The following is a 14,793-nucleotide window of genomic DNA, read 5'->3' as shown; positions in this document are numbered from 1 at the left end:
CACAGGTTCGGTTTGGATAGCCATCAGGTTAACGCAAATTGTTGCGGTTTGTATATGTTGCGATCACGTGGGGGGGAGGGTTGGCCCTCCCCTAATTGCCCAACCTCATAAACTTAAAACTTAAATATATACTGCAGAGTTATGGGTTAGGAAACATGGTGTAGAGGATTCGGTTAAGGCATGATGACGATATGCCAAAGGTCATGGGTTTAATTAATATTAAAACCTGGATTAGCGCATAAATCCTGTGATTAGTGCTAACTACAACCGTTATGTCTGGCGGTTTAATGGATTGTTCACATGTGATATTAACATCGCATTAACTGTTGTGGCCGGAACCATCGGAGCGTTGACCGTTTGAGGTTGCGGTGATAGTGTTCACATGTGGAACCATTGCGGAGTTGTTAGGAAAGCCGTCAGAGTAATGTGACTGTTGCAACCCAAGCGTTCACATGTGGTAACCATCACAGGTTCGGTTTGGATAACCATTGGGTTAAAGCAAATTGTTGCAGTTTGTATATGTTGCGATCACATGGGGGGGGGGGGGGGGGGGAGGGCTGGCCCTCCCTAACTGCCCAACCTCATAACCTTTAAACTTAAATATACAACGTGGAGTTATCGGTTAAGAAACATGGTGTAGAGGAGTTGGTTAAGGCGTGATGACGGTAGGTCGGAGGTCGTGGGTTCGACCTCAAACTCCACCACAATATTTTGTTCCAATGTATAGGCCTCCAACCCAACCATTGGGAGGTGCCACGTGGCGGCCTTTAGGCTTGCCACGTGGCATTCTTCCATTGGTCCAAAATAAACCAATAGAAACACGCCAACACTTCACCTGTACAACCCAACCAAACATTGCCACTTGTCCATCCTTGATTCAATGTTGACCTGCGTTGACCACGCCTAGTCACCTACCACGTCAGTAGTACGGACTGCTGACTACGTAGTGATTGGGCATTTTTTGTTGTTGCAAATTTCGCCTGTTTAGCAAAGCGATCAAAACATAATAACTTTCTCATACGAACTCGGTTTTCGATGAAACGAGTTGCAATAGGATCATTTTTCCGAGACGGACGCAGTTACGGTTTCGAGCCATTATGAGAACTTTTATTTTTGAGCTAAATACTGAGCACTTGATAAAAAATAACAATCAAAGTACAACTCTGAATTATTTAGAATCCAAGAGAAATGCCCTTATCAAAGTCCCAATCACGATCCCAATCACATTCCTATCATAGAATTGAACTACATTATAAAGTTGGGGGCTACATCTCGCTACCAAAACATGCACCTTAAATTAGGGTTAATATTCTCAAACCTTAAAAGATTGTTTAATTCAAATAGTTACAAGGGACTTACTAGTTGAATTATTTTGATTTGGAAATTAACTTTGTGTGCCCCACCTTTGTTTCACTAACATGCAATAATTTATAAATGGCTTCCAAAGGATGCAAAAAGAGAAAGAGGGGTTCTTAGGAATGATGGTTGCAGGTCAACCTAAAGAGCTAATTGAAATACTTGAGGATCTTAAGGAAATAGTACCAATTAGCTAGAATATAACCATAACAACAAGAGAATAAATAGAAAACCTAGGAAAATATTGAAGTTGAAAGATAGAGTGTTGAGATCAAATAAAAAAAGTGTTGAGATAGAAGAAGTACAACAAGTTAAATATTACAAATCCAATATTTGTCAAACATCTGACTTCATTAACTATGCGTTAGTGTACAAAATAAAATGAAAATTGTCTAGAGAATTATATAACAAACCAAAACATTATAAGCACAAGGGAAATATATATTAGAGGTCATAAAGTATGTCCAAGCATGGGAATCAGAGTACTAACAAGATCAGTTGCAGTTTAATTTAGTAAAACTTGATAAATTTCACTATAAGAAATTCTTCCCAAAGTTCTTGATGTCTTTGTAGAAGCCTTCTAGGAAATGGAATCTAATCTAAAACACTAGAAGAAAAAAATCTTATGATGCCCTCTAAGGGTCACCCATCATGTTAATAACTTTGATATGATATGGAAACTCATAGAGAATATGTTAAACAATCATTTTCCTTCTTTTGGATCTAGAAGCAATTTCTTTGCACAAGCATATAAATTTAAAGTTTTGGAAAAGTATAATACCACTAGTAGGGAGGATATCAGAGCTCTCCTCGAGTTTAATGAAATGACCATCGAGAGGTTTATTCAAACTCCTCGGAGGCACATGACACTAATGAAGAATATATCACCTAAAATGGAGAAATATGAAAAAATAATAAATCATAATATTGCATTATACAAAACCTCCTTGAAGCAACATACCTTTTCCAATACATGTACATTTAGCTAGACTTTCGTGGAATGGGTGGCCTTTGTAAGAAAATGGAGAAGAAAAAATGAAGCAACTTCCTTAAGTAAGTAGAACATTATCCCATAGGAGACGATTCAAATAACAAAAACGGTAATTCTAACAACCACATAAAAGATCAAAACGATTGAAGGGAATTGAATTCTCATATGGAAAAAGACGAGAAAGGGACTATGGAAACCAACAAGCAAGGATGACAACAAATAATCATCAATGTGTATCAAACCCATGCGTATTTCTCCTTTGTTTTATTTTGTTTGTCTTATACATTGTTTGTCTATAGCCATAAGTATAGTACTCTAATTAGTCGTTCTTGGTACCTAGTTATTTAAATTTGTCTTATTTTGTTTATCTCACACATAGTTTCTCTATAGCGATACATAGTACATAGTATGAAGTTGCTCATTTCCATATTTTTTATTATGCATATGGTTTATTTAAATTTGTCTTATTTTATTTAATGTACACATTATTTATCTATAACTTAACTTGTTCATTTTTAGGAATTATTTGTTATACATCTAGTTATTTAAATTTTTGCTTTCGTTTTCTTGGAAACCTTTGTTAAAGATATAAAGCAATTATATATTTGATGTTGTGTTTATTTTTTTGGTTTTGTTACTTTAAATTTTTTTCTTTTATTTTTTGGTAACTTTTGCTAAAGATATAAATAAATTATATATTTGATGTTGTGTTAACTTTTTTGGCTTTGTTAGTTTAACTTACACATTACTTTACATTTTGCATATTGAAAGAGTTCTATCTTGGTTAGCACATTACAGTTGCAATACATAAAATCTTTTAAAATTACTAAAAAATCATAAGCTAAACTAATTCTTTATTTCTAAATAAAATCTTTTAAAATTACTAAAAGATCATAAACTAAACTAATTCTCTATTTCAAACAATGTAAAATTTAATTGAAACCTTTTATAACAATATCTCTACTGATTGTACATGTCAATTTGATCATAACAATATAAAATATACAAAATTGTACAAATTCTTTTTTATATAATAATTTAATTTTATGGAATCTTGTCTAATAATCATTATGGAGATTAACCTCATAACTTTATTTGTAGTTTTAACTCACTCTAATTGTAAATTTATGAAAACTCTTTTAATATTAGTAAAAAATAATCAGCTAAACTAATTTTCCATTTCAAACACTTTAAAATCCATTTCAAGCACTTTAAAATTTAACTAAGATTTTTTATGAAAGTATTTCTACTCATCTTACATGTCTATTTAATCATAACAATATAAAATATACAAAATTGTACAAGTTCTTTTATATATAATACTTAAATTATATGCAATCTACATTATTTAAGGACACCATTTAAGGACACTATCGTCTGAATTTATTTTTCAAAACATAAAATTTTATTTAATATATTTATTTTTACAAGTTCTTAATAATTATGGATTTCAAAATGCCGTAGTTTAACTAGCTTGCAAATTTGTCTTGAAAATCATTGAAATTTCAGTTAAATTCTAATTAAATTTCGCAAGGATTTTTGTAAATCCAAGTTACAATTGTCAAACTTTAAGATTCGAGTGTCTCAGAAGCTTTTGATAGTACTAAATCCGTTTCCACTATTAAAAATACGATTCAAACATTACTACGCCAAGATTTCTTGAATTTTTTTTGACCAAATTTCAACCACTTTTGACGATCCAGACAATTCCTCCACACAAAAATAAACCGAAAATATAAAAAACAAAAATATATCATCAAAATTTTAAAACGAATGGAAATTTGGAAAAAATTAAAATACATTTTCAATTTTTTTATTAGTTTAAACCATTACAGATTGGTCATATTTAATAAAATTTTAATAATTAAAAAAATCGAAATTAGCTGTAAAAAATTAGAAATAATCTAAGTTAAGTTATCGTTGTTAATATGGATTTGCATTTTGACACACGATTTAAATTATTTTACCCACCCTGGAATCATCATTATAAAGTAGAAGTCTTCATTAAAATTCCTGTGTGAATGGTTGCCTTGTCAAATTGTCGGAATCATCATTCCATCCACTCACACCATCATTTGACTATTTATAGCCATTGCTGTCATGAACAAAGACACTGACATTCGTTCTGCGTGCTACAATGATGAATATCAATAATGAATATTCCCGGCTCCTTCTCTTTTCTTTGGATGAAACATCTTAGCGCACGTCATAAATTTGAAATCCTTTAATTCACATTTCCATTTGGACGAGAACCAGTCAAAGCGCGGAAGCCACGCAAGAAAGTCGTTCATGCCACATTAGTGTTCAACACAACCCCTAGTGTCATTGATTCAATTATCCCAGAGGTCAGTGGATTTTTGGCCAGAACGGTCATGGATTTATCTCAATTGGCTCCTCCTCATCATCAATTGGTTCCTCATCATCATGCGATGGATCCCATAGCACAGGCACACTCAATTTCCAGATAGGTTTTGAGGTATGGGTGCTCAGATCAAAGACTCCCTTGAATGCAGAATTATCATCCGTTTGTTTATACTCAGTATTATTGAATATAAGCTGCTTTGGGGATCCTAATTTTGATTGATTATTTGGATGAAATTTAGGTCCTCAGAATTACGATTTGGGCGGGCATTTATTAGGTCTCGGTTGCTGTTTCAAATGTGAATTGTCAGGGGTTTTGCAGAGGGTTTGGCATCTTGTCCTAGTTTCTGAGATAGGCCCTTCTCGTATTGCCTACCCTAACAATTCAGCACTCCTCTGTTTTCGGTAACATATTTGGCATCCTCCGAACCAGAGTCTTGAAGGTCATTAGTTTCTGCAGTTAAAATTTTGTAACACATCTGAAAGCAACGGGTAACGGGCATAAGCTAGTTTGGCCTTCATAAGTTTCAATAGTAATTATTTCGTCCCCAAATTCCACAATGAAAATTATACCGCTCATAGATAAAATAAATGAAACGGGATCTCGCTCTGCTTGCCACTCTCTGTAGAATAGTCCGGTAAATGGTGTGTGAAATTGGCTTCTAAAGGCAATCTTTGCCACACAAATTCGACCCTAGGCTTTTTTTCTCAACATATAATTTATATTTTATAATAATATTTATCTATCACTAGACATTGTCATTATCGTATCCCGTAAACAACGAGGCACCACAAGGTCCAATTACAACAGTGCCCATTAGGTACCTGTGTGCAATTGCAACAGTATTCAGTAGCTGTGGCAGGAGTGTACCATAAATACTGTTGCTGTTGCCTTGCTACTGAGGATGGAACTCAAGACCGGACACCAAAGAAGGTTGACTATTTCACAGAATTTACACATTTGGGAGCCTATTTACGTACTTTTGACGATGCTTGTATAGTTACCACCCTAAGAACTTTCGTAGTGTGTGCCTTTTGGAGTGAAGAGCAGAGTCTGTGCAGAAGTAAAACTTGTGGGTAAGAAGTGAAGGACAATGCCCATAGTCAACGGAGTATAATGAGAAATCGTCCAGGCATGGCTTCAGAAAACCCTCCATCCAAGCTGAAGAATTTTATTAAAATAACGCTTTTGAAAGAAATTTAAGAGAAAGTTGAAGTCTTCATGAGCAAACATGTCTATACAGAGATTTGATAAATTGAAGTCTTTATGATCAAATATGTATATAGAGAGATTTGTACAGCTAGCCTTAACATCAAACATGTATATACAGAGATTTGATAAATTGAAGTCTTTATAATCAAACATGTATATAGAGAGATTTGTACAGTTAGCCTCAACATCCCCAGTTGCCATTTCTATGGATGGCCCTATTAAGGCGATGGGGAGAAAAAAATTGAGAAATCTAGGGTTTGAGTTTGAAAATATGTGTGACTTTATCTAGTTTGTATGATTGCATGGAATATACTAATTCTAATAATGTCAATACTTCCTGTTGACTATAAAATATGAATTGAGAATGAGCGTGTGCGAATTCAATAACTTTTTTAAATTATTCAAGTGTGATATGAATACCTTGTACTTTTCCAATTTATGAGATGAAGGGTAGCGCACATCAGCGTATATATTCGGAGGATGTATTGTATTGTCTATTGATGCCAAAATGTCATTTAGTAGTCAGAAATTTCAAATTTTTGGAATGTTGCTGGAAATTATACAACAAAACATTGAGAAGGATTGTCACAAATTGACAAAAGAAATGAGAATATACTAATTGAGAGTGTACTTGATTGACCTGTATTCATTGTTTGATGAGTGGATTGATGACACAATGGGACTTCATATAGAACAACTTATCAAGTTTTTGCAACTGGCATTGAATCGAGTTATAGCCAAAGCACGCCAAGCATATAAAAATCTTTCTGTGTATGAGAATGTTAGTAGTGGTTCCAACTTCCAAGTAATTTATAACCAAAAATAGTATTTGACAAAGCTCAAAAGTGAAGGGGAAGAATACCTAGTCCAACTGGAAGAAGGGTGCATCTATGATAAAAGAGATCAAGTCATTTTGAGTTGACAATATGATGATGGGGAAGGCATTGTGGGCTTAAAGTCCCCATAGCACATTGAGAATTGCATTGGAGAAAGCAAGGCTAGTGCTTTGTAGTCATATATCATAATTCTATAAGCAACATATTGATATCTTATTATTCCAAAAGGAAAAAGCTATGTGGAAGTTAGTTATCAATAGCTACAACACTCAAAGGACGCAAGCAAACTGCCACAGTAATCCTTCAATCATAATGATTTTATTTGTTTATTGGAAGTGTCTAATTTTGGAACATCAGTGTGTGAGTAAGAGGGAAGAATACGAGAACACAACAAAGTTGAATAGATTAGGGAGGTGTGTTTGGTTGGTGATATTGAGAAAATCTTAAACATAGAGAATGCATAATAAAATTGACCAATTGGAGGAACATAAGCACTTTGCATGTCATCATGCTTAATATTTTCCCCACTAATGGGACAGTCACATTGTAATGATGTACATATGTGACTAACTCTATATGTGAATTGTATGATGGATGATTAGGCTCAATTCTGTTCAATAAATTGAAGAATCCCTTTGATGCCTTAAAATAGGAAAGAATAAGCTACCTCATTGAATTTGTTTATAAAGTCTTGTACCCAAATTTGGTTATGGTGACAACATTCCCAATTTCGACAATTTTGTGCATTTGAGAGAGGAGGAAAAGAAATCACACTCACAAGGGATGAGAAGTCAAAACCAATACGATAATTTGTTAACTAAATTCAAGAAAGTGAAGAAGTTTCCATCTATGAAGTTAGTAGACACAGAATTAAGAATTTGAGACTAGTAGAGAAGCTGAAATAGATATGAATATCTAGTATGAGGCAGTGAAGTGGGGAAATATGAGATAAATCAAGATGAAGTAGAAGAGGATGCATGTCAACTCCGATAGGACAAGCAAATGGAACAATTTAATGTATACAGAAATTCTTCACTAAAGCCAAAGGATAAGAGGGAAGGGAGGAAAGGAGGAATATAATAAAACATAATAGAATTTTTATTAAACATCTACAAGGCCAATTTGTCTGTGGGACAGAAAAGCTTACATCTCATTGGGGATTCCCATGTAGAAATAAGAAAGCTGGAATGCAAAAATAAAGAGACGGAGAAGAGAAGGCATCTAAAAAATGTGTCCCAAAAGGGTTTTCTGCTAATAATCTGGGTGTAACACTTGGGGTGGGTCACCTACTTCGGTTGATTTGGATTTTAACATCTTGTCCCCGAGTTGCATTGTCCTTAATGCCCTAGGACTTGATGCCCTTTTTCAGTGTCTGTTTGTGCATCTCAGAACACCTTTTTTAAATTGATGTTCTCCAATGCTGACCTCTTTTAGATTTAGCTGTATGCCTCATGGTGGTGTAGGAAGTGTTTCTGTGTCTCCACCTTCCCTTCCTACACACCTAGCAAGCTCTACATCCCCACTTCTCCCTAGTCTCCTTCCATCTTCCTGTCTGACATCTTTGCCTATGCAAGTATGTCCATAATTAGGCTAATATATGTTTCTCTCTCTGTGGGCTGTTTATTTTCAGGTATTCTTATACCTTGATTTTGCATGTTGAGTTGAACTTGTTTATGTACTGTTTATTCTTTGCAGTCCCCTTCTATTTGCCATTCCTGTAACAAGCTGTAGGTCAATTTGTAGTGGACAACTTTCTTTCAATATATTCTTGCTTTCCAACCATTTTCTGCATTGTAACTCCCATGTGTTTTTTTCTCTTCAAGATCCTTTTGCTGTCCTTTTCCTTTAATCTTTGTTTATATTGGATCAGCCTCCATATTGCTTCAACTCTATTGGGTACAAAGTTACAAACCTGTTTCTGCTAGACGGATTTCATGAGGTGTAGTTGTATTATTCAAGGACATGTTGTTACTGTGTGTTTGCACTCCCTCTATCTGGTTCCATTTGTTTCTTGATATGCTTGGTTCTGATATCTTGCAAGTCATATCCATAAAACAATTCATAGCCCTGGTGTAATGAGTGTCTGAAAGAATGAGCTGATTAATCCCAAATCCCATGCCTCTGTTGTCCTGTATCTGTTTTGTAGTCGGAAGGTTTTCTTCCATCTGCCCTGGAGTGTTTTCCTTGTGCATACCTCCCAATTCAGCTTTTCATTGAACTCTAAACTAGGTATTCATAGTTTTGGGTGATCTCCATAGTCTCATTTTTGAAGCTGATTTGAGCCTGATTTGTGTACTCTTTGAGGAGTAATATATCCACCTCGGTCTTGGTCTTGGTCTTGTCTACAATGACTTCCATACCTACTTCTGTGCAAAAGGTCTCTAGTGCCTATATATGCTCTTGTAGGTTATGTAGTGCCATTTCTGTTAAATGACATCATTCACATAGAACATTTGCTTCTTGCTTCACCTTCCATGTGTTCCTAGAAGATATCAAAAAGAGCTTGAGAAACTTATTTTATATTTTGCTGGGACAATTGAGAATTAATCAACAACAATTGGATGATGTTTGCATGAAGTGGTTGACCTTGTGATGGAAACAAATCTATGGGAAAATGATGTTTTGGGTCTTGACAATGATGATGGTAATAACAAATCTTAAATGAGAGATGTTTTATGTGGTAGTAAGAAAAATCAATTCATTAGAGGTCTTGCTAAAATACACAAAGCATGAGTTTTCAACTATGGATAGGATGATGGCTAAAGGTAGGGAGAGGGTGATCATGAAAATTGGTGGAGATGGATTGAGCTATTTTACAAATTTAGTGTACCTATTGTGATGATGATTTTAAATCAAGTCCTACTGTGGATTCTCTACAATGGTTTCAAATGCAAATTATTTTTATTTTCAAGATAATAAAATGCAATGAAATGTGGATATTGATGTTACACAACTCGATTGAGTCACTTGACGTTGATGTGTTTGATTTGATTTTGGCAAAAAATGAGTGACTTGACTTGTTACTTCGATTGAGTCAACATGAGACTTTGTCAACTCAGTCAAGTAACTCACCAACTTGCTCAAGACTATATTGGGCACATTGAGTGCATGATTGATATGACCCCAAGGGGGGCATATATGGGGTTAAATGTATATGATATGACCCTAAGAGGGGGCATATACGAGGTTAAATGTGCATGCAATGTGTAAATGTACATGTAAGAGGGTCAACCTAAAAATGAAGGGACTGTTAAAGTTTGTAGCTATGGTTGGTCTTCATATTAAAATATTTTTTGTTGCATGTTCTTCAGGCTCAAAAGAAAATCTTATTTTTTTCAAAAGAAAAAAAATACAAGGCATGTTCTTTGTGACCTTGTTAAAAAGAAAAAATTGAATTATAAAATTTTGGTTTTTGGCTCCACAAGATGTCCAAGTCGGCCCGACCCTTCATGGCACCCATTTGGCCTAATGATCTTTATATATAGGAGGCACTCATCCATCATTATATTTGATCATCAAGATACAACATCTTCTAGCCATACGAAGGAGTTCAAGGAGCAGAACAAAGATGATCAAGAAGCAAACTGAAGACAAGACTAATCCTTGTAAAGAAGCCGAGTTCTATGTGGTTTATCTCTATGGAGGGGCCGAGCTTTCTGTGGCATATACTCTATGAAAAGGCGTTGAATTTCTCTGTGATATCTATGTGGCCAAGTCCAAATTCTTGTGGAAGATAGGCTGAGTTTTTAGAGCTATGTTGTAGACAAATTGAGGAGGGCTTGACTTGGACTCTTGGTGGACGCCTTTGCTAGTCAGTTTGTGATGTCTCTTGTTGAATTGATTCTCGAAGGAAAGAATTGCTGGATTTTCCCCCATCTGGGTTTTCCCAAGGTAAATATGTGTGTTATTGTGTGGTTGTCTGTTTATGATCCTTATGGCATTTTGTTTTACTGTTGAGCTCCTTTGTGAAATTTCTTAATGATTGAAAAGATCACAAGAAAAGAATAATATAATGAAAATCTTGAGAACTAATTATCAATTTAGAGGATGCCCTAAAAATCAACGAGGACCACATGTGCAATGTGTGAATGGTATATATAGGAATCATGTAGTCATTATTGAGGGCATGTGATTTGGATGTATGAATGTATTTGGGTATTTGGAAGGGTTTCTCCTATTGCTATCTATATTGGAGTTGTGCTTCACACTCACATTGGTATACATGATGTGTACTTCTAGTTTTAATGTATTTGGTTCATAATAATGACACAGACCCCAAAAAATGAAATAAGTAAGCATACTATAAACATATAAAAAAGTTTGAAAAAATCCTAGGTTGCCTTGCATTAATGAAAGCCACACATGCCTCATTTATTGTGCATAGCTTGCATTTAGAGAGTTTGGAGACTTGGTGAGCAAATGTACTGTTCCCATTTTTTCTATTTTCCTTATGATGTAGATGGATGGATTTCTAGGGATGGTGAAGAGAGGCTTCCAGTGGACGGGGAAGGTATGATGGCCAAATAATCATGTTTCCGGGTTAAAAAAATGATTTTTAATTAATCACTTTATTGATAAAAAGAGGGAAGGTGCTTAATAGGAGAAAAAAGGCTAAAAAGGGGAAAATTGACTAAAATAAAGTCATTTAAGATAAAGTTAATGGGAGAATCTTCTAGAATGAAAATAAAATAATAAAGTAAAATACTTCTAGAAGGTTGGAGGGGGGCCCATTAGATCTATAAAAGGAGTGGGGGAGCACATCATTGGGACATCTTGGATTTATGTATTTGGTCTTTGATGAGGTTTGGAGAACCTGGGTCCTAGCTTCGGTAGCCCTAGGATGGAAACCCTCAGGTGATTTAGTGTGAGTAGGCGAGGACCCATCTCTTCACTTGGTGAATTCACCCAGAATTCACCAAAGCGCTTATTAGTTGTAGTTCAATTTGGAGGTTATTGGCAGAGTTTTTGGAGGAGTGTCTAGTGGATAGATTGAGGACATTCCCCATAGTATCATTTTTTGCAAAGGGCTGCATTAGTTGCTCAACTGGGCCACACACACTATTTGGTGTGGTCTCTCACTTCTAGGTTTTGGGCCAAACTGTTTTTGGGTTTTTGTGGTTTTTGGAGAGGAGTCCATGACAACGATTTTAGGGTGATCTAGGTAGTATTCAAATCAGGAATCACCATTTTAGTAGCCAACCAATAATAGTTTATTTACTGGGACATATACATTAGCCATTCTGAGACCTGCATCATGTGGGACAACATATTTTTGGGTTGTGCTCAATTTGCTTAACAAGCCTAGGTTCTATCATTCCATCGCACTTTATGTCCTTAGACCCATGTTATTAATATAATGTCTCAGATTATTTTGCTGGTGTCACTTGTGTATTAATTTTGCGGCTGTGTTATTCATTTTTTTGCTGTCCCAGGTTTATTGTTTTGGTATACACTGTTAATTTTTCTATTAGGAATATTATAGTGGTATCAGAGCATGATTTTGGCCAGTTGTGGGTCTAAACCAATGATTCGTAAACTGTTGTGGATATTCCACTGGACAGTTCGTCACAATAGATATGATAATATTATATTAAAAATTTGAGATTCTACACTATTACAATTTTATTTAATTTCTAGATCTGTAAAATTAACTGTAATTAGTGCATGCATGTAAAAGTAAATCAAGCAGAAAAGTAGAGAACGACAAAATAAGCTCACACACACATAATACACAAGATATGCTCTCTGGGAAACCCTTTCGGGAGAAAACCCAACTAGAAGGTAACGCTACTTCGCTCTCTTTCTCTGTCTGGAAATATGGCTGTAGATACAAAGAAGTAATGTCTGTGGCCCGTGGGTTGCTCTACCTCCTATCTCTCCTGGCTATCTTTGCTCAACTATGGAACAAAATGCTCTCGAAAGAATGGAATGCCTCTTCGTCCTAGTGGCCCGGTTATAACACAACCTAATAGCCTACTAGTGTTAATTTTGACTACATCAACTCTTAACTAGAGTTACAAAATAGACTCTTCTAGAGTCTTTTACATCACAAACACGTGGCTAGCCCTTTTTCCATGAATATTGGGGGCTGATGCAGCATCCTCCTAAACTATATGTGTGAAAACAGGAAGGTCAACTTCTGAGTGGCATAATTTTTGCATACGGACTCCGATTAACGCGATTCTTGCGCCGTTGGAAAGCTTTCTATGTGTAGAATAGCATGAAAAGGTGTGGCACTTGGCGACAAAGTTTTAACTCCAAAAATCGTCGTTTGATGCCTCAAAACACTCCCGGAAGGTTTCAGACCCCGTTTCGTCAAACAGGGTCCTGTCGATAAAAATGGTCCTGTGCGCTGATTCCTCCACTTTTTCCACTCCAAATGCATTAATATGGATGACAAAAAATATAATGATCCAATTTGGATCACACCTCCCCATTTTGGGAGGCTTTTGGTCCCCAAAAGATTTTACTTAATGAGATGAGGAAATTTTTCCTCCACCTTCTCTTTGGTGTACCATTTAGCTTTGCCTGGAAGTTGTCCCATCAACCCAATCTGCCAAAGGTCTTGTTGCCCTTGTCTTGTAGTTCTGGACCTCTTCTGCAAAACTGTATCTTTTGACAACTCTGCTGGAGCGTCCGGTGAAAAATCCTCCACAGAAGGTAGGACCTGTTCCTCTTCTTCATCTACCATGGAAGGCTCATAGAGTTTCAAATTCTCTACATTTACAATTGGGTAAATACACATATATGGTGGTAAACTGAGTCGATAGGCATTATCACCCACCTTTTCCAGTATATCAAAGGGACCATATCAACTGTGGCCATACTGTGTTTCCCACCTTGAATGATTTCTTTGTTCTGTGTTGATTATGCCTGGCCTTATACTTCACCTACAACTTTTGCAGTGTTTCCTGTACCCATAGATGATTCTGCCTGATCTTCTGTATAAATTTTTCAGCCCTCAAAGCATCTCTCGTAATGTCTTCCTTCACTCCTCCGTGCTGCCCATATGCAATATGCAAAGGTGAAGGTTTCAAATATCCAAAACAAGTTTCAAATGGAGACTTTCCTGTAGAAGTGTGCACTGCTCTATTATAAGAATGTTGTATACATACCAGGTTTTCATCCCAGATCTTCGGATGCTTCTGGTTGTAACCCCTCAGAAGCTGCACCAAAGTCTTATTGACTACTTTTGTTTGCCCATCTGTCTGTGAATGGAATGCTGTAGATCTCTTCAACTTTGTGTCCATACTCTCCCACAATGTAGTCCATAATGCACTGAGAAATCTTGTATCCCTGTCTGAAATGATGCTCCTTGGCATCCCAAAGTGTACTCAGACCTGTCCAAAGAACAAGTTTGCTGCTTCTTGTCCGCTGATGGTCTTTTTATAGGGCATCAGAACACACATCTTGCAGAATTTGTCAACTACCGCCAACAGGTAATCATGTCCCTTTCTGGTTGTTGGTAAACCTCCCATAAAGTCCATGGAAATGCTTTCACAAAGACGAGTAGGTACAGGTAAGGGTTGATACAGACCTTGTTTCCTGTTGCTAGGCTTACTGGTACAACAGAGTATGCATCCTCTTATGAACCTAGCTACTTGTTCTTGCATCTTGGGCCAATACACATACCTCTGCAAGTTAGCCACTGCCTTCCCTACACCAAACTGCCTTGCAACCTTAGAGGTGTGAGCCTCTCTAATTAGCTGCAAATGCTCACCTTTAGGAACACAGCTTATGCAGGTTGTAGAGTAACCCATCCTGGAGATGGTAGTCAACGGTGCTGTCGCCATTGTGCATATGACTCTGACTCTGCAACTGCTGATACACCTCCTTGAAGTCCTCGTATTTTGAATATTCCTCTCTGTATGCATCATGGGTGAATGGCTCCATGTGCATAAGAGTCCCCAAAGCTGTAATCTTTGATGTGGGTGGCCTTGAAAGCATATCGGCCAACTTGTTTGTGCTGCCCTTCTTATACTTGATCACCAAATGAAACTGCTGTAAAAACCCCATCCACTTGTAATGCCTGGTCT

The 14,793-nt window shown here is 36.2% G+C and overlaps 1 protein-coding gene across 7 annotated transcripts in view; it reads left to right on the top strand.

Moving 5' to 3' along the window:
• Nucleotides 1-4,371: 4,371 nt before the first annotated feature.
• The window catches only part of LOC149183927 (calcium/calmodulin-regulated receptor-like kinase 1), a 173,962-nt gene continuing 163,540 nt past the window's right edge, over nt 4,372-14,793 (top strand). For 4 of the 7 annotated variants that reach the window (XM_089417323.1, XM_089417317.1, XM_089417318.1 and 1 more), the window contains exon 1: nt 4,373-4,823. The gene's annotated coding sequence lies outside the window, so the exon portion shown is untranslated. Of the gene's footprint in view, nt 4,824-4,950; nt 5,114-14,793 lie in introns of all 7 variants that reach the window. The other 3 variants (XM_089417322.1, XM_089417320.1, XM_089417321.1) reach the window with 2 other exon arrangements.

This window comes from Pinus tabuliformis, chromosome 3_2, assembly GCF_031772625.1.
Source record: "Pinus tabuliformis cultivar Carrire ecotype Pingquan chromosome 3_2, CPIR1, whole genome shotgun sequence".
NCBI lineage: Eukaryota > Viridiplantae > Streptophyta > Pinopsida > Pinales > Pinaceae > Pinus > Pinus tabuliformis.
This window is presented reverse-complemented; position numbering and strand designations above follow the sequence as displayed.